Consider the following 20080-nt stretch of genomic DNA (forward strand, 5'->3'; position numbering starts at 1 on the left):
TTAATGGCCACTTGTATTTTGTGATATGCATGTGTTCAAACAATCTATAAGAACTAACAATTACCACCCACATATAAGATTATATTGGAATAGAGGAATTATGGCTGACATTGTATACAATGGTTCAGCCAAAGCAGATATCAGACTCTACCACTTACAATGATTTAAGGTTTTGAAGCAGTATTTTTAAATACAAATAATCTCAAAATTGGTAATATATAAAGTATATTACTTACAGTGTTAATCTGTACAAAATTGCAAAGATCACTTTTTCCTTTTCAAAATTTGTTTCAACTTTCAATGGTGAGAACCTTACTGTTGGGTATACTGCTGCACAATTACTGGACATGCTGAGAGTTTTTTGAAAAGTGTAGAAGTATAAAGATAATGAAAAGTACATTTCTCAAATGTCAAGTCCCTTGAGGATCTGATAGGCCTCTGTCTAGTGGTACCCTGAAGAGATGGAAGATTGAACACCAGCACAGGACACAAGGGAACAGGCTGCCAACTTGAGGGATTCCCATGGACCACAGAGTGCCTGGCAGACTCTTGCAGATTAAATCTTGGCTTTGTCTATGGGTAGGCTCTGAGAGGAAGATTTTGCTTAAATGACCAAGGAATACACAACCATTTTTCTTGATAATAATACTTATCATGTAAATTTCTTTATAAACCTCTGAATAAAATAAAAAAAATATAACTCTTATAGAAATCATCTCTTACTGACAAACCCCACAGCCTTCTCTAGAGAGCTCAACAGAAAATGTCCCAGCTGACTGTGAATTGCTCTTCTCTGAAAGCCAGCCAGCACTTCACTGATAGCCCTGGATAAGGAAGACCAGGTACAATTCTTTGAAGATGTTTAGCTGAATTCAGAACCAAAAATCCTACCTCCAGTTGGCTCCTCTGTGAGAATGGATGGTCGGCCATATTTCACAGGTTGGGCACTTGAGGTTTCAGATGAGCTTAATTGCTCTGTTCCCCAGAGATGGAAAATCTCGACTCTGACATCGATTCAGGGCTGAGATTTTGCAGGTGAAGATAGGGTCATAGAGGGGAATAAAGATTTCAGCAAATTGGTTTTTTGTTCTCTACAGTGGAAATAATTTAAGAAGCAGATAGTCTCTCACTCCAACTTCTCTTCCCTGTTCTCTATCTGTCATATCATTGTAAAAATCCTCTCTATAAAAATTTCAGTTTCTTTCCTTTGTAGTGTGTTTATTATCATCTTTATGAATTCTTTGACTTCACCACTTTCTTGGCACTACAACGGTAGCCATTGAGATATTATTATAGATTCAGTTTTGCAATTTCATCCCCTTATCTCTATTTCCTCTGCCATTTCTTACTTTTAGTTCTTATTGTATCTTATGCTTGAAAACATTTGAAGCTTACAGAGTATATGAGTTCCTTATTTTCTCAACTTCTTATTATCTAAGTGCCCTCAACTATCATTTCTTTAAAAAAGAAATAAAATACATAACAGGACAATACACCGTAATAAATTGACCATTTATAAAATTAAGTTCAACCTGAAATCCCTCTCCACTTAACAGTGACCATCTTTTATAATTCACCATGGTTTAGTTTGGGCAGGGTCAGTTTATCAATGATTTTTGGATGTTTTAAACCACATGAGATAAATAGAGTGTAAGGTAAAATTGTTAATTTTGCAGAAGTTGTAGAATTTCCTGATGGTTAAGGAAGTTGGTGATGGAGAACCTGAATCATATGAAAAGTAGTTGATTAATTAGCACCTGACAGAGTTTGTTAATTTGGTAAAGACATATATGTTGAAAAGATAACTTTGCATATCAGAGTTTTGTCAGAGACCACTGGGAAAATTCATAATATTCTCAAATACTACAAAAAATGACCATTTTTTTCATAAAAGATGTCATACATGACGGCATCATATAATTATGTCAGAAAATTTACAATGAAGAAAATTAACACGAGTCATTTTAATTCTAACAATTTGTTCATGCTTACTAGTAGGTTAAAAAAACTTTTTAGAAATAAAGTGATAAGTGATGTACTTGCTTCATTTTTAATTTTTTTAGTAAGAAAACTTTTTCACATTTTTAAAAAATATTTATTTGTATTTATTTTATGCTGAATTTATTCCTGGGCCCAAAGACTTTTTTTCAATTAACTAACACCAATTATTTTCAAACTCGCTCAAAAGTTGAAGAGGAGCGAATACTTCTAAAGTCATCCTATGTGGTTAGCACTACCCTGATATCAAAGCCAAAGACACTAAGAGAAAAGAAAACTACAGGTCAATATCTTTGACAAATATTGATACAAAAATCCTCAATAATAAATATTATAAATAGTATCATTATAAATAATAAATACTAACAAACCAAATCCAGAAGAATATTAAAAGGATATACATCATTTTTAAGTTGGATTAATTTCTGGAATGCAAGGATGTTTCAATATATGAAAATGAATCCATGTAATAAACCACATTAACAGAATGAAGGAAAAAAACACATGATCGTCTCGATGGATGCAGAAAAAGCGTTTGACGAAACTAAACATGCTTTCATGTTAAAAACACTAGAAAACCCTCAGAGTAAAAGGAAGCTACTTCAACAAAATAAAAGCCATATATAGAAATCCACAGAGAACATCATATTCAATGGTGAAAGACTGAAAGCTTTTCCTCTAACATCAGGAAAAAGGCAAGAAGGCCCACTTTCACCACCACTTTTCAACACGGTATTAGACGTTCTAGCCAAAGCAATTAGGCAATAAAAAGAAAGAGCATCCAAATTGGAAAGGAAGAAGAAATATTATATTTGTTTACACATAATATCTTATATGTTGAAATCCCTAAAAATTCCACAAAAACATTGTAAAAACTAATAAATTCTGCAGAGTAATGAGACACAAAATCCACATACAAAAATTACTTGTTCTTCTATACATTAATAATAAATAATCTGAAAAGGAAATTTACAAACTTTACATTTTTATTTACAATAACATCAAAAAGAATAAAATACTTCAGAATCGACTTACTCAAGGAGGTAAAAATTCCAATGATTTTTTGCAAAAATAGAAAAATCTATCCTAAAATTCATATGGACTCTCAAGGGACCCTAAATCGCTAAAACAATCTAGAAAAAGAAGAACAAAGTTAGAGAACTCACACTTCCTGATTTCAAAACTTACTACAAAGTAATCAAAACAGTGTGGTACTGGCATAACTACACACAATATACTAAGGAAATAGTATAGAGAGCCCTGAAATAAACCTTTGCATATATGGTCAAATGATTTTTGACAAGGGTGCAAAGACCATTCATTGGAGAAAGGATAAGTTTGTACCAAATGGTGCTGGATAATTGGACACCCACATGCAAAAGAATGAGTTGGACCCTTATCTTACACCATATACAAAAATTAACTCAAAATGGATCAAAGATATAAATGTTAGACTTGAAGTTATAAAATCCTTAGAAGAAAACACAGGGTAAAACCTGTGTTTTCGGTTCCAAAATTTGGGTCCAAATGACATTGCCGACAATGATTCCTTTAATAAGACACCAAAGACATAAGTAACAAAAAAAATAACAAATTGAACTTCATCAAAATGCAAAAGTTTTCTGTATCAGAAGATACTATCAACAGAGTAAAAAGGGAAACCATGGAATGGTTGAAAATATTTGCGAATCACATATCTGATAAGGAATTAATATCTAGAATAAATAACTCCTACAACTCAAAAATAAAAAAGCAACCCAATTTAAAAATGCAAATTGAAATTGAATGGACATTTCTCCAAGAAGATATAAAATGACCAGGAAACACAAGAAAAGATGCTCAACATCACTAAGTATCAGGAAAATGCAAAATAAAACCACAATGAGATACCTCTTCACACCCATTAAGATAATTACCATCACAAAATCAGAAAATAACAAGTGTTGGCAAGGATGTTGAGAAATTGGAACCCTTGTGCTCTGATGGTGAGAATATAAAACTGTGGAAAACAGTATGGCAGTTCATTCAAAAATTAAAAATAGAATTACTATATGATCTAGAAATTCCACTTATGGGTTCTGAAATAATAAAAAACATATTTATTGGCCTCTGCCTCCAGTTCTTGGCACAGAGTTCCTAAAACCCTTGTAATTTACCCAGTGATAAGAATACTAGGAGAATCTTTTGTTCTATTGAGGCAACTCTGGGTGAGTTCCTAAATGGCTCCTGGATGGGGGTTGGTCACCAGAAAGACCAAACCCTGATTAGAAGCTTGGAATTTTTAGCACTACCCCTTATCCTCCAGAGAGAGGAGAGTGGCTGGAAACTGAGTTAATAATTGATCATGCCTATGTGAGGGAGCCTCCATAAAAATCCCAGTAGAAGGTGGTTCAGAGAGCTTCCAGGTTGGCAATGACAAGGAGTGCTTGGAGAGTGGTGCATCTGGATATGACATGAAAGATCTGTGCCCCTTCTCACAATTATATCGTTTTATAATAAACTGGTGATCTAGTAAATGTTTTTCTGAGTTTTGTGAGCCACTCTAGCAAATTAATCAAACCCAAGGAGGAGGTTGTGGGAACCTCTGGTTTATAGCCAGTCAGTCAGAAGTACAGGTAAAACTTGGGCTTGTAACTGGCATCTGAAGTTGAGGTGAGGTTAGGTGGGTGTGCAGACTTATGGGACTGAGCCCTCAACCTGTGGAATCTGATGTATCTCTGGGTTGACAGCATCAAGTTGAGTTGAATTATCTAGCGACCAGATGACATTCCAAGAATTGCTTGTTGGAGGTGTGCAGAACCCTCCTACATGTGAGAAAATGAATCTGAAAGCACCATTTATGGGAATACACCCAAAAGAACTGAACGCAGAAGTATAAAGACGTATACATACTCCTGTGTTATTCATAGCATTATTCAAAATAACCAGAAGCTGGAAGCAAGCCAGGTGTCCATCAACGGATGAATTCACAAAAAAAGTGTGGTGTATACACATCGTGGAATACTATTCACCCTTAAAAGGAAGGAATTCTGACACATGTTATGACATGGATGAACCTTGTGGACTTTATGCTAAGTGAAATAAAGCCAGTCACAAAAGGAAAAATACTATATGATTCCACACATATAAGGTACTTAAAGTAGTCAAATTTATAGGGATGGAAAAGAGAATGGTGGGCAAGAGGGAGGGATAACAGGGAGTTGTTGCTTAATGGGCACAAAGTTTCAATGCAAGGTGAAAATAGTTCTGTGGATGGTTGGAGGTAATGGCTACACAATTATGTGAATGTATTGAATGTCGCTGAACTGTACACTTAAAAATGGTTAAAATTTTATGTTATGATATTTTATGACGATTAAAAATTAATTATTTTCAACAAATGAACAAACACTAGCTACATGCAATAGCATGGATGAATATCACAACCATAATGCTGTATAAAAGAGATTATATTCAAAAGGCTATATATTTTATAATTCCATTTATATAAAATCCAAGAAAGGAACAAAACAGAGGTCTGGCTTCCAGTAATGGTGGAGTAGCTTGTTGAACTAACACTCTCACAGATAACAATGATAAAATCTGCGTAAATCATTATATATACTTATACAGACTCATGTATTTATATGTAATACAGATACAATAAATGTGTATATGTGTGTAGGTATAAATCACTTCCAAAAGCAAGCAGAACTGAGAGGGAGTCTTCCCTTAAATGATGGGAATTGCACCAGGAGCTATTTGCAAGCTTGAGTCTTTTGCCTCAAAGCATTCCGAAATCTGTACTTGGCCCAGACTGTGGAAAAACTACAGTCTTACTTGTAATGTTAGAGGATATATTTTGGGGCTGACAGAGTAGCTGGAAAGTTCGGGGAGAAATTCTGGAATGGAGGGAGCCACAAAGAGGAAAATCTCAAAATATGCATGTAAGTCTCCCCCCCACACACACCAAATTGGCAGATCTTTGAACAACACACATGCAGTGTAGGCCACCGAGGGCCTAGTGTAAAAACAGCAGTTGGAAGATGAAAGAACTGAATGAGGATTTCAGCTATGCCCACTGTAAATGAGATAGGATTGGAGTTTCAGTCCAGCCAAGTTAACTCCCTGCTAGAAAAATAACAACACTCTTCAAAGGAATACAATAGAATCCAGAGTCTCTATAACTATCTTTCATGATTTCCAGTACATAATTTAAAAGACTCATGAGATTTGAAGAGATAGGAAAATATAATCCATATATGACCAAAAGCAGGCAGTAGAAACTATCCCCAAGGTGTTGCAATTAGCAGACAAGGATAAGAAAGCAGGTATTCTAAAGATGATCATGGTGGTAAAGAAAAATATTCCCATAATGAATGAACAGAAGTGGAAACTCAGCAGAGAAGTGGAAATTACAAAAAAGAACCAAATAAGAAGATGAAATAAAAAAAATACTTTTGAGTTTACCAATAGATTAGAAACAGTAGAAGAAACATGAAGATAGAGCAATAGAAATTATCCAGTCTGAAGAAAAGAATGTAAAAATCTTGAAGAAAAGTGAAGAGAGCCTTATGACCTGTGAGATGATTGAGTCCCAAGCAGAGAGGAGAGAGACAGAAAAATTAAATGAGGCAGAAATGCAAATCAATAAGTAATAGCATAAAATTTCAAAAATTTGGTGGAAAATCTAAAATTTTAGATCCAAGAAAGTCAGCAAACCCACAAAATAAAATATAAAATAAAACCCTACTTAGGTACATGATAGTCAAGCTACTAAATTCCAAAGATAAAAAGAAAATCTTGAAAGCAGTCAGGGAAATATAGATATACAGGGGAAGACATTACATACAGGGAGAAATAATGTGAATGATGGATGATATATTATCAAAAACAAAAGAGACAACTCAACAACAAAATTACATCTTTCAAATGCAGAAAGAAAACCCAAAAGTCAACACAGGATTCTATATTTAGCAGAACTCACTTTCAAAATGGAAACAGAAGCCACAATAAAATACCACACAACTATTTGCTGGCTGAAATAAAAAATAAAATTGCAAATACCACATGCTGGTGAGGAGTAGGAGCAATTAGAACTGGGAATGCAACATGATAGTTGCATTCAGAAAACAGATGAGCAGGTTCTTATAAAGTTAAACATACACTTATTATATGACTCAGATATCCCACTCCTAGGTATTTACTGACGCAAATTGAAAACTAATGTTTAAACAAAAATCTTTGTGTGAATATTGATAGCCATTTTATTCATAATTGCCACAAGCTGGAAATAAACTAAATGTCCTTCATCAGGTGAATGGGGAAAGAAACTGTGGACACTGGGACATTAGAATACTACTTGGCAATAAAAAGGATAAACTCTTTTTATTTTTTGTGAGGAAAATAAGCCCTGAGCTAACATCCATGCCAATCCTCCTCTTTTTGCTGAGGAAGACCGGCTCTGAGTTAACATCCATTGCCAATCGTCCTCCTTTTCCCCCCAAAACCCCAGTAGATAGTTGTATGTCATAGTTGCACACCCATCTAGTTGTTGTATGTGGGACGTGGCCTCAGCATGGCAGGAGAAACAGTGCATTGGTGTGTGCCCTGAATCTGAACCTGGCCTGCCAGTAGCAAAGCGCACGCACTCAACCACTAAGCCATGGGGCCAGCCCCAGGATAAACACTTGATTCACACAACAACATAGATGGATCTTGGATACATTTCTCTAAGTGAAGGAAGCCCGATTCAAAAGGCTGTACAGTATATGATTCCATTTATATGACTTTCTAGAAAGGTTGAATTACAAGGATGGAAAATGATCAGTGGTTGCCAAGGGATGGAGTAGGGGAAGGGGTTGAATACAAAGGGATAGCATGAGAGAATTTTGGAGGTGAAAAAAACAACTCTGTATAGTACTGTGGACATGGATACATTACCATGAAGTCAAAACCCATAGAACTGTACACCGAAAAGAGTGAATTTTACTCTGCAAATTTTAAAAATCAATCAGGATGCTGGGGAACCCAGATAGAATGCAGTGAAAAATGAATCCCACTGTATTACAAGCATGTGACAAAACCACACTGAAGGGGTGGGGATGAAATGTCCCGACCTAAGTAACTTTGGAAGACAGTGTTTTGATGGGATGCTGTAAAACTAAAGTACTGGACCCAAACACTGTACTCTACGTGGTGAATTTGTTTTTCATAAGGGTATGGATTAGCAATTCTGAAAGTAGTTGACACATTAGTAAATATATTATAGGTAATTGGAGTTAAGTTTCTCACTGTTGGTGAAAGAAATTACAAATAAACAAAAGGAGAATGCTAGAATAAACTCTGTGGTGCTGGATTGGAGTTGGAAGTATCAGTATGAATCCATGTCACTTTTAATATGTCTACCAAATAGATAGATTGATAGATAGATTGATAGATTGATAGATAGATGTGTATACCTGAGTTTATATTCATACATACATTTCCAAACTCTGCTGAGAGGGTCTAGAAGCAGTGACACTCTAGTATTAATAAGCACACCTCGCTCCCAGATCTTGTTTTCTAAATATCATTCTCAAATAAAAAGAACCAGGTTTTCTTGGAGAAATGGCTAATTCTAGGGCTGGAGATGGAAAATACAAGATGAGCCTGGATCATCTTGTAGTGCCAGAAAGTAAGAAAGTCAATTAAAAAAACACACAGAAAATGATGGGACGTGTTAAAAGGAATCAATCTGAAAGACTTCCCAATGGCTCAAGCTGGAAAACTGTGAGCAACAAAATAAATAATGGTAGCATTGGATTATTACCCAGAGAACAAAATAAATATCCACGAGGCTATACTGATATAAAAAAGATTAAATAAGAAAGGAAGGAAAGGAATAAAGGAAAAAGGGGAAAAAAAGAATGAGAAAAAGAGAGAAAGAAAGGAGGAAGAAAGGGAGAGGGAGGGCAGGGAATCTTCCTCCCAGAATTCCAAATAATAAATGCGGCTGGATAGCATGAAATAGAAAATCGCCACTAGAACACCACAGTAATAATTACTGTGGAAAAGACTGACTGGTGAATGCAAAAACTGTGGATGAAACTTAAAGAAGAGACAGTACATTTGCAGAGTTTCAAAGCATTTCCTTCCAAATACTTAACTTTTTTATCTTAATTTCTCTAAAAGACCTATGACTATTTAAAGCAAAAATTATAACACTGTATTGTGGGATTTATAACATGGGTAGTTGTAAAATTTATGACAGTAATAGCACAAAGGACAGACAGAGGTAGATGGAACTGTTCTGTAGCAAGGCTTCCATATTTACATTGATTAAATTGGTGAACTATTAAGCTAGGTAGGCTGTGATATGTTAAAGATGCATATTGTAATCTGGACCAACCACTAAAAAATGCAAAGGTGTGTAACTTAAATGCTAATAAAGGAATTAAACAGCATACCAAAAAAGTTTGTACAAGACTGTTCACAGGAGATGACCTGCACGTCCCCAGGAGGAAGATGAGCGCACTGCAGGGGATCCACACAGCAGATCGCCCTCAGCCGTGCTGAAGAGCAAACGCTGACACACACATGCTGAAAGACACTTATCAACCTCGTGCAGAGGGAGACAAGCTGGACAGAAAACAATACACGTGGGATGATTTCAGCCAAGATGAATCTATGCTGAAAAAACCAGAACAAGAGTTGCCTCGGGGGAACGAAAAAATTGCCTGGGAAGGAACAGGAAGGAGTTTTCTGGGGGTGATGGAAATATTCTATTCTTAAAGGGATGAAAGCTACATGGGCATGTTTATTTGTCAAAACTGTACGGTTGAGATTTGTGCCTTTCACTGTTGTACGTCTTACTCCCCCCCACACACACAAAGTACTAAAAAAATAATAAAGTGAGGTGGAAATGGGATGGAGTGTGGATGAAACCAAAATGGCAGATGATTAGCAGTTGTTGAAGCTGGGTGACAGGCCTACCATGCTATTTTGTTTATTTTGTATATTGTTTAAATTGTTCTGTGATAAAACACTTGTATAAGAAGACAAACTCGATATACAGTGTTTGCTGGTAAGATATCAGTTACCTTTGGGGAGGAAGGAAGGAGAAAGGGATTGCTGGGACCTGAGTGAAGCTGGTGCTAGTTGTTGGTCACACAAGTGTGTTCACTTTGTAATAATTCTTTGAGATTTACGTGGATGACTTCTGCATATATTTCTGTACACATGTTATAAATCAATAACCATTTTAAATCCTGCATATTTGCACAAAGATACTAACTCAATATCTAAGAATAACAGCAGTGTTTTGTTTTAAAGTGGAACACATTCACTTATGACACCATTAGATGGATTTTAATACTTCCAAGTGTCTATTAATGCCCTCATCCTTGCGTTGGCCCCTAGGTCTTTCCATTTTTGCCTCAATTTGGTAAGTGGCATGGCTTTGAGGTTTTATGATGCTTTTTCCAGCAAGGTCCACCCCCACCACAATGCTTACCAAGGCCTTGACACCTAGCACAATGCCGTGTTCACAGCATGCACTCAAGACCTGTGGGACTGGGTTGAATGAGGAAAAAAATGAGGAACACCTGATGTTCGGAACTTATGTCTAGGTGCCATAATGTGAGTGAGGAAATTGCTAGAGTTTTTCGATAGATTTACTATGCTTTCTAATTTTTCCTATTTAAAACAATGGGAAACATGGTCTCCAAGTTCTTTCTCAGAGAAAGTCTGACATTTCAGGCACAGATTACTGACAATTATTAATGGCATGTGATTTTCCCACCTCATCTTAGTTTTAAGTTTTTAATTCTTTACCTTGGAAATGACCTAACTTTGGTTTTTCCAAATCTTGTAGTAATACTGATGCTCCAGAAAGTCAGGCCACGGGTATTCTGCTGTTGTTCGTCCTCCCTGCAAAGAAGTGGAGATGTGCATCCACGCAACTGAGAAGCGTGTGGTGCTGTAGTATTTGGAGTCAATCAGAAAAGCTAAATGGAAAAACGACTTCAGAGAATTACCACCATAACCCCCCACAACAACAAATTATTTTGCTTAATTATTTTGTGATTCTGAGGGTATATTTAAACAGGGATATTAAAACTAGTTCCCAAGAAGCCAGCCCTATAGTAGAGCAGAAATTGTATATTACCTTCCTGCACAAACTTGCCTAACATTGTGGGGAGGACCAATGGGAAGTTTCAGTGTTGTTGCCTGTGTTAATGAGGCCAAGAGGTCCACACTGGGATAAGGAAATCCAGTGAACAAGCCTGTGTGCAGTATGGGAGAAGGGGCATGCGTGTGGTCCCATGAAGTGGCTTAAGGGTCACTTACAAGTGCACCTGAGTTTCCTGTCTGTATAATGCAGGAATTGGGGTTGTCAAATATGATGTTTTCTCCTTTTTATGACATGGCTAAGGGCAGTCGTTCTAAGACGTCTGATCAAGGTATGGGCCCTTCAGGCAGGCAGGGTCCAAAGGGAGGATCTCTGCAGCGACACTGACCATGGGGTTCAGAGGGAGGATCATGGCAGCCTGGAGGGATGGAGGGGATGATAGGACAGGTGGCCTTGAAAAGGCAAATTCCAGGATGCCTGGCACCCGGTATTTCCATTTTAGATATTGAATTTACATTTCAAATACTGGCCAGGGTGCTTCCACCAGGGCTGCAAGCATCCTCAGCAATAACCAGGCTGGTGAGCCCCACCCCTACCTGAGTACCAGCCTTAATGGATGCAGCCCAACCACACTATGAAAACTCTGGTGGGTGGGCAGGGCATGGAGAGTAGGCGTGGTATAGAGAAGAGGTGAGGTAGAGGGTGGGGTGGAGAAGCAGAGGGGTGGGGCCCAGGGCCGGAGGAACAAGGCGAGAGTGGGGGCCACAAACTGTGCATGCTAGGAGCTTTCGTCTCTTAACTGCTCCTAGCTGGCAACCTGTAGGGCTGCAGGACTACAACTCTCAGGATGCTCTGGGCATGGGGCGGTGCCTAGGCCTGGGGGTAGGAGCAGGGCGGTGTGAGCTTTGTCGAGGGCCAAACCGCCGTTGGCTGTGGACTCTGGTCCTGCACCCGCTCCACGTTGACTGAGTCTTGGAGGGATGTGACGAGACGAGGGGGACCAGAGAGTTAGGAAGGCATGGCAGCTGCATGGCAACTGCTGGCCTGCAGCATGCAACTGGTTTTGTCCAAAATTGAAACCTGACTCGCATCTCTTCCCCACGGCCTCCCCCTATTGCTTGAATCCTCCTCCCACCTGTGTGCCTGTGGGTCTTTTCATAGCCTCCTACCTAGTCCAGGTTCAAGTGCTTCTCTAAACTGCTTATAGGAACTGGTTTGACATCCCAGAAACTTTCCACTTTGCCTGCTGCCCTCTGTCTTCTCCAGCCAAAGTGCCATCATTTCATCAGCTTTTGGGAGACATTTGCCCTTGTGGTCCCTCTTGCAAGCACAACTTAAGAGCTTTTCAGCTTGGTAACATTGGCTGTTTCTTGCCTTTTTCACAGATGTGGAAGTTGAGACATCTGTGAGGTTAATCACTGGTTTCCCCAGGATCCATTAAGAGCAGAGGGGAACAACCTCATTCCCAGGCAAGTATCTATTAGGTCATTTTCACCAACACATTCCAGTGCAGAGGACTCCGAAACAACATCCTTAAGATGATAATAGCTTAACAATTTTTCCCTTTAGATTGATCACCTAATCTCAGCTGAGGCCTGAGTGACCAGTCTCTCAGGGACACGGCTGGAGACTCTGATCCCTCAGGAAGAGAACAGTGGTCCAGCTTTGGGTAAGGGATGTTCAAGGTAGACAGCACTTGTGCAGCATTTGAAACTCATCAGCATTAACAATTCCGTTTTGGATTCTGGCAAGGTTCCTGGATAAACACGCCTAGGGATAGTCAGATGTACCGTATTCTTTAAAAATTGATTAGAGTAGTGAAAGGAACAGAACATAAAATATCCTGCTTATTTGAAAAAGATGAAATGCAAGCAAGAACTTCTTGTTAATTTTTTTTATGCTCATTCTGTTGGCTGTACTGTACGCTTGAATGCAGAAACAAAAAATTTGAATTGCCAAGTTCTCTTTTCCTGAGATTGGTAAATTAACTTAAAAGTCTTATTGAAACCTGTAGAGGAATGATTAGCAGCTTTCACGATTTATGTCCTCTCTAAAAATCTGGGTGTTGATCTACATGAAAAAAAGTCCTTGTTTATATTACACACCCCAATAGGTTACATTTCTGATTCCTGAATGTGGGATATTATCAAAACAACTGAAAAATCTGCTCCTGGAAACTGGACTCTGTAATTATGTCAAGAATTTGCCTCTTTATGATTAACGACACGAATTCTTTAACATTTTTGTAAAGAACGGGTGAGAAACTCTGCAGTGTCTCTGAATGTGGCAAGATGGGGAATTCTCTTTAGACCACATCCTCGGGTTCTTCTCTTGTGTTCAATAGACCCGGGTGATAGTCCGTGTGGTCAAGTGCAGCGCAGCTCCCCCAGCCCCCAGTGTTCCATCCTACTCTGGCCTGTCCCCTCTTCAGGGGGTTCTGATGACACTCGTCCACAAGTGTTGGAAGGAGACATTGTAACATGAGGATATTCATCATCTTAAAACAAGGATTAATGGAGAGGAAAGTCTCTGGGTCTGTGTGCTCCGATGCAACTGCTGTTGGGGTGTGGCTGCAGTGACCACTGTGCTCCCAGCAGTCCCCACAATGGCTGTCTCAGACGTTCGATCTCCTGGTGCAACTACTGCAGCCGTTGACAGAGCTGGGAGCTCGTGGTTCAGTGTTTTCTGTCAGATTTTGTGGCTCTGACCCTCCTCTGCTCGCCTATTGCCCATTCCTAACTGCTGCGTTGATTGCTTTGTAATTGTTTCCTAGGAGCCACTGTGTGTAACTGTATTTCACAGTGTCTTTAGGGACCCACCCTCACTACACGAGTCACTGTACAACAGTGTACCTGGTGTACCCCGTGTTCGTCCTCTCCAGTGGAGCTGTGAAGAACCCTGCTTTCTTGGAGTTCCTCTCATTCTCATGCTGCTGGTGCTGCTTCTGAAGCTGGGTAGCTCGTCTTTGGTTTCATTAACATTATACTTTTCATCAATTATTTGGAAGTCGAATATGACTTTGTTAATAATGTGGACACTGCCTGTCACAGGAACTTTTATGTATCTTCCCCAACAGCTCTATGAAGTAGGCCTGTGATCCCCATTTTACAGGAGGGGACACTGAGGATCAGAGAGGTCGAGTAGCTTCCTTCACTTCACACAGTTTCTTAGTACATTTTGAGTCTCCACCTGGAATTCCGCCTCTCAGGTGTGTGCACTTAGCTGGTGTTCCACTTTGTGCCTCTCTGCCAGCCTCCCCAAAGGCACACACTGCACCCTGAGTCCATTGTCTGCTTGATGGCAGTCACCCTGCACAAACCGGCTCCGGGCAGGGAGTGGACTAGCGGGGTGTGGTCTTCCGGCTTACCCTGGGCAGGTTCTAGGTTCATTGCGAGAGCTGGAGCAGTGGAAGATACTGACTGTAACTCACCTGGAATGTTTCTTATGTAGAAATACTCCACTGACTTTTTGCAGGTGTCATGTCTTCTTTGTCTTCATTGCTCCTCTGGGCTTTCTCCTACAGTCCATGCTGTGCAGTAACATAGAGAACAGAGACTGGTGAACATAATACTGTTGCCCTGCACCAAACGGTCACATCACTCATTTTTCTAATTATGAAACAAATACACACTGTAATAAAAGTCAAATTATACTGATCTATGTAGAGTAAAGTGAAACCTTCCTTCTCTGCAAACTCACTCCCCTACTCAGAATGAACTATTGTTAAGAGGTTGCGGCTTATTCTTCTGGAAATTTCCTATGAATTTATATATACACAAAGTTTTTTTTTAAACACAAATTACATAACGACATCGTTTTGCAATTTGCTGTTTCCCAAACCATATATCATAGACCTCTCTCCTTATCAGTACACATCACTCTAACTTACTTTTTTAGAAGTTTTAGAGGTATTCCAAAGAATAGGTATACCATGATCTGTTTATATCTTCTTTGATAGAAACAGGATTACATCCAGTTTCACTATTATACATAATGCTGCAATAAGATCCTTGTATGGAATTTATTAAACTGGTATTCAATTGCTCAATTTGCTTCCTTTCCTTTTAGTCAGAGACTATGATACATTTTTAACATTTTTATGGGAATTATTTTATAGGGAAATTAATTTTATCACTGAATAATGACATTTATGGGGAAACTGGACTTCAAGCTCATCCATCTCAGTATTCTGGAGAAAAATTATGAAACTTAGAACATATTATGCTCGCTCCATCACATTCTAACAAGTCATGTTAAAAATTTAAAGTTTTATCTTTGAATAGCCTCTACTCTTTCTGTTCAGGAGGATGAATTTTTCTTGTCTTGAAAACTTCTGACTCCAGGGGCTCTCAGTTGGCCTTCAGAGAGGATAAGATATTGATGTTGTATCTATTTCTCTTCAGCTGTAGGTTGCATCTTCTAAAGATCATAGAATTGAACATGGTCCAATCTATATATATGATTTGCTTCAAAAATTCAAAGTAATGAACCCAAGATAGGAATCTATAACTTTAGTTCTTAATAAAGAATTTCCTTTGATATCATTAAGTCTCTGTGATTACTAGTAAAAACTCACCTATGGGTGAAGAGATCTGGTTCTCCTGGCAATGTCTGGCTTGAACATCCATAGCTAAGCCTGCCACATCTGTAGGTAGATTAGACTTGACCTTTTGATGACCTCTGCTCTTGTTCTTTGACCTGGAAAATATAAGAATTTTAAAAAGCTGGTGTTACTAGCACTGAATGCTAGAAATGCCCATTAAAGAATGAGTTTCATTTGGTAAACCAAAGGGAGTATAAGCAGAACAAAGTATTTAATATCTATAAAATTTCAAAAATTTCTAATTTTTTAAAATATAACTCTATTTTTGCCAAAGTGCAAACTGTGTATATATGTATGAAATATCCCTCTGTCTATTTCTTAAGTTTTTTTCCATTGATTTGATGGATTTATCTTCTAATCCCGATTCCAAGTGTGAAAGAACATCCGAGTCCTTCAAAGAAAAGAAGCCATTGAAATTTGATGCTCTTTTAGCTCCGCATCCCACCGGTTTGAGGAATAAATGATAATGTAATGATACAGTGATTTTGAAATCTAATTGTTAATTAGAGGGGTGTAAGGGATGATTGAATGGTGGTTCATCCCCATGGTCAGAGGTATTGTACACATGGACGTGTAAACACGATTCAGGAAGCTGTTTCAGCCCTGTGACATCCCTGAGAACCACAGTGCAGGAGGATCTAGGTACACAGCCGTCTGCCTCGATCTCCTGGGGTACATGTAGATCCAGGAGTCTTGAGAGTGGCTTCAGAGCAGCTAACTTTTATCTATTTCTACCCTTCCTTCTCTCCAGCTTATCTCAAATAGTCCTGACTATCATGTTTCAAAGTAAGACCAATTATAGTTATCTACCTGAGTTTCTTGTTCATTATTGCAGAGTAATAATTAAGGATACCATTAAATATCATTTAATTGACCTAATTAAATTTGTTGTAGCTTATAATTGATTAGAACACTAAGTTTAGTTCAGCGTATGATTTTCACCAAATGTATTACTCTGCTTACAACTGCCATGTGCCTCACTCCTCTTAGAAATCTATCTTTGGCCCATCACAAGATTTTAATGACTCAAATCATCATAAATTAAGATAATGTACTGTCTTTTGGATGATAGGGAGGCATATGGGTCCATTTTGGAAATATGCCCATCTGTCTTTGCTCCCCATGGGAAGTTTCTGGTCACTAGGTCTCCAGGTGGCTTTCATAATCCCTAGTTCTGTAATAGCTTGGTGCCTTTCCTTCTAATTGGGGTAGAAATAAAAGAGATCAGAGAGACTTATTAGTTTTGGTTGCATGAAGTCTTCTATGAAGACCATCCATGCATATTGTTCTGGATAGCTCTCTGTTCCTAAGACTACTAGTTACTTTAAGGGCTTGACGGGAACTGTGAAAGGTCTGATATTTTACCTTACCTGCTAGCTAATGTCAGCCTACCATGGTCTTATAGATGATGGCAAAAGACACGATACCCATGGGTCAGAGACAAAGAACTTAATGACACAGCAATAGCAGTGGCCAGAGTATCAGCATTTGCACCGGTTCACTGAATCTCACTTCCTACAGTGTGATACAGTGTGGGGCAGGTGACATGCAGAGGGTTGCAAGATCTCAGAGCCTAAGGAACTCAAATCTTTGATAACGGGCAGGATGTCTGCTAAACATTGCCTTGGGGGTGTGTTATTTGTATTATACTGGGTAGTAAGCAAGCCTGCCCTTTGCTCCAGAGGAGGCCACTATTTCTATCTTTCAAGGCTGACAGCTCTACACACATCCTTGAAAAGACAGCCTGGTCTTACTGGCTTTCAAAGATAAGCTTGAATGAGACTTTACCATCATTCAGTTCTTCTGTTTCCATTATGGAGATTGTGCAAATATGCTCTTTTCTCTGTAGAGTTCACTAATTTTATTCATACATAAGGGATACCTTTGGTTTTATTTATTAAGTTGAAATTGTCTTATTAGAGGAAATGATGAAACTATTATGGGTTGGATCTGAAAATATGCTTTTCCCGGAAAAATGTGAAAGAAGATCAGTGCTCATAGAACTTTGCCACAAGGAGCTGATAGCAACTTAAACGATTTTAATTTGAATACTGTTTTATACAACTTTCTTCCATTTACTTCATCCTCTCTGCTTCTTGTAACTTCCATATGGGAATGGGGCACTTTCAGGGATTCACTGAACTCATTTATAATATTAAAATTGTTTTGTCTGTTGTGTTTTTTTTTTATTGAGGTAAAGTTGACATACAAAATTATATTAGTTTCAGGGGTACAATGTAATGATTCAATGTTTGAGTGTATATTGAAATGATCACCACACCACCACCAGATGGGAAGCATTTCAGTATTTTAATTGGTAAGACTGTGCTCATGCACCTCCATGGATCATCAGTTCCATGGCATTCCTTGCTGGAGCCCCCCACACCCCTGTCCTGCCTCATCTTTCAAAGCTCCAAACAGTGTTCCCACCCCAGCAGGTGGTGGTAATGTAACCACAGCACACGATTGAGGAAAAAATCACAACCACCCAAGGCCAACACACTTTAAGGTCTCGGGCCCAGTTGCCCCATTTGGACGAGTTGGTAACACCAACACTTAGTGTGTAAACTGGAAGATTGTCCAAGACCATGGACCACAGAATGACATGGGCTCAGAAGTCACCTTGGACAGCAAGGGACAGTGTGAGGTCACTCACTGACCAAGATTATGGTCCCTTATCCTGGCAAAGTAGAGCTCACCCGGGATCCATCAGGCCAAGCCAGGGAGGAGGCTGTGGGCCTTCTAGGGAATATCTGCCCTAAAGGGAATTGCATAAGAAAGGCAGGGGTGCTGAAAATCCTACTCCACAGGAAACAGTCATGTTTATGGAACGAGGCCCAGCAGTAGCCTTAAAAGCTGCATCACAAATCTTTCCTCCTGGATACAAAACAAGCAGGAAAAGGAATTCAGAGTCCTGATCAAGGATCAAAGGCGGATTCAAAGCTAGGTCAGGGGTGAACACAGAGCCCCTAGAGGGGCCTCAAGAGGGAAAGTCATGCCTGCCTTTAGTCCATTTGCAAATGACCTTCCTCAGTCCTTGTCGTCTCCACGTGCACGTTTTGATCTTTTACATGGTTTTCCCCACTTAGAGCTGATGCAATCCCAGAGATTGAACTAGAAAACTACAAGTTCCTAAAATTTGGTTAAAAGACACCTCAAGAAGAGAAGCATAATATGTTCCCTGTTCCTCCAGAATGTAGAAAGGCAGCCCCTGCCTGTGGCACGAAATGATCCTGGGTAGTGCTGTTTTAAAGACACCCACATTTCAGTGGTTGTTGCTCTGCCTGTGAAAGTACCTTCAACCTTTAAATCCCAAGAGAACAGGCGGGGGGCTGTGTCCTCTCCTGGAGGAGCTGAATGATACTGAAATGAACCGGTCCTCGGTGTTAGGGGGACTTGGGACTGTCCCCACTAGTCAGGGAAGGGGCTGGCCCTTCTCCATTCTCCCACATACAATAAGCTGATGACCCAGAAGAGTTCTGGATTCAAGGAAAAATGTGAGATTCAGTGTCTCACTTACATGCCTACAGAAAGCGACAGAACCACTCCACAACTCCCAGGCTCTAAAGGGAAGAGGACTTTAATATAATATTCAAATATGGCTATTATTATTTACAACAAATAACTACTGTCCCTCTCCAGTGGGTGAATAGGTGTTGGGGTAGAGATGTCAGGGAGCTGGGGTGGGGTCGTCCCCTCTCTCTTGGGGTTCAGGGGCCCCAGGAATCAGCTTACAATGTTCCCCTTCCCATCAGGTGGGAGGAGCTGGCCCGGTGCATCGCAAGCCTCCAAGCTGTGTCCGCGCTGCTGAGGATGGGGCTATGATCAGCCACTGGTACTGGGCTCGGAGTTGGGGCCTGGGGGCTGAGTAGAATTGTCGGGTTCTCTTGAGGGGCCTCCAATAATCATGGCCCCCACCCTGTCCCCACTGCACTGGGTGATCCAGACCTTGTGCTCAGTGTTGTCAGCCACCAGTACCCCATTTGTCTCTGCCACGTGAGCGATCATTTAGTATCAACTATTTCACAGAGGGGGAAACAGAGTCTCAGGAAGCTGAAGAGAGTCACCCGAGTAACAGGAGTGTTCAGTAGTGGAGCTGGGATCCCAGTGCCAGCTGTCTGACTCCCCAATGCCACGCTTAGCCCGAGCTTTACTGAACCCCTAGGAGTCAGTCACCCCGGCCCAGACACTCACTCACCCTTGAAATTGACGATGGCCAGTTCTTGGCCTTGAGTATTCTGTTGGCCAACTAGGTCTGGGACTCCAGCTGGCAGGACAGGCTGTAGCTCCAGGACAAAGAGGCACCTGTGAGCCTACCAGGAGCCACACCTCAGGTGTCCCCCCACAGCCTGCCCAGCAGCTGGAGTCTGGGTGTCCCAGAGGTCACC

General features: G+C 39.7%; 1 long non-coding RNA gene across 2 annotated transcripts in view; it reads right to left on the reverse strand.

The window, feature by feature from the left end:
* The window catches only part of LOC131402292 (uncharacterized), a 254699-nt gene extending 242936 nt beyond the window's left edge, over positions 1 to 11763 (reverse strand). The window contains exons 1-3 of one of the 2 annotated variants that reach the window (XR_009218506.1): positions 11308 to 11763; positions 10792 to 10936; positions 411 to 586 (exon numbers count right to left, since the gene is read on the reverse strand). This is a non-coding gene — a long non-coding RNA (uncharacterized LOC131402292). Of the gene's footprint in view, positions 1 to 410; positions 587 to 10791; positions 10937 to 11307 lie in introns of those variants that run through there. The other variant, XR_009218505.1, reaches the window with a different exon arrangement.
* Between the last annotated feature and the right edge of the window lie 8317 nt (positions 11764 to 20080).

Source organism: Diceros bicornis, assembly GCF_020826845.1.
Source record: "Diceros bicornis minor isolate mBicDic1 chromosome 39 unlocalized genomic scaffold, mDicBic1.mat.cur SUPER_39_unloc_2, whole genome shotgun sequence".
Classification (NCBI taxonomy): domain Eukaryota; kingdom Metazoa; phylum Chordata; class Mammalia; order Perissodactyla; family Rhinocerotidae; genus Diceros; species Diceros bicornis.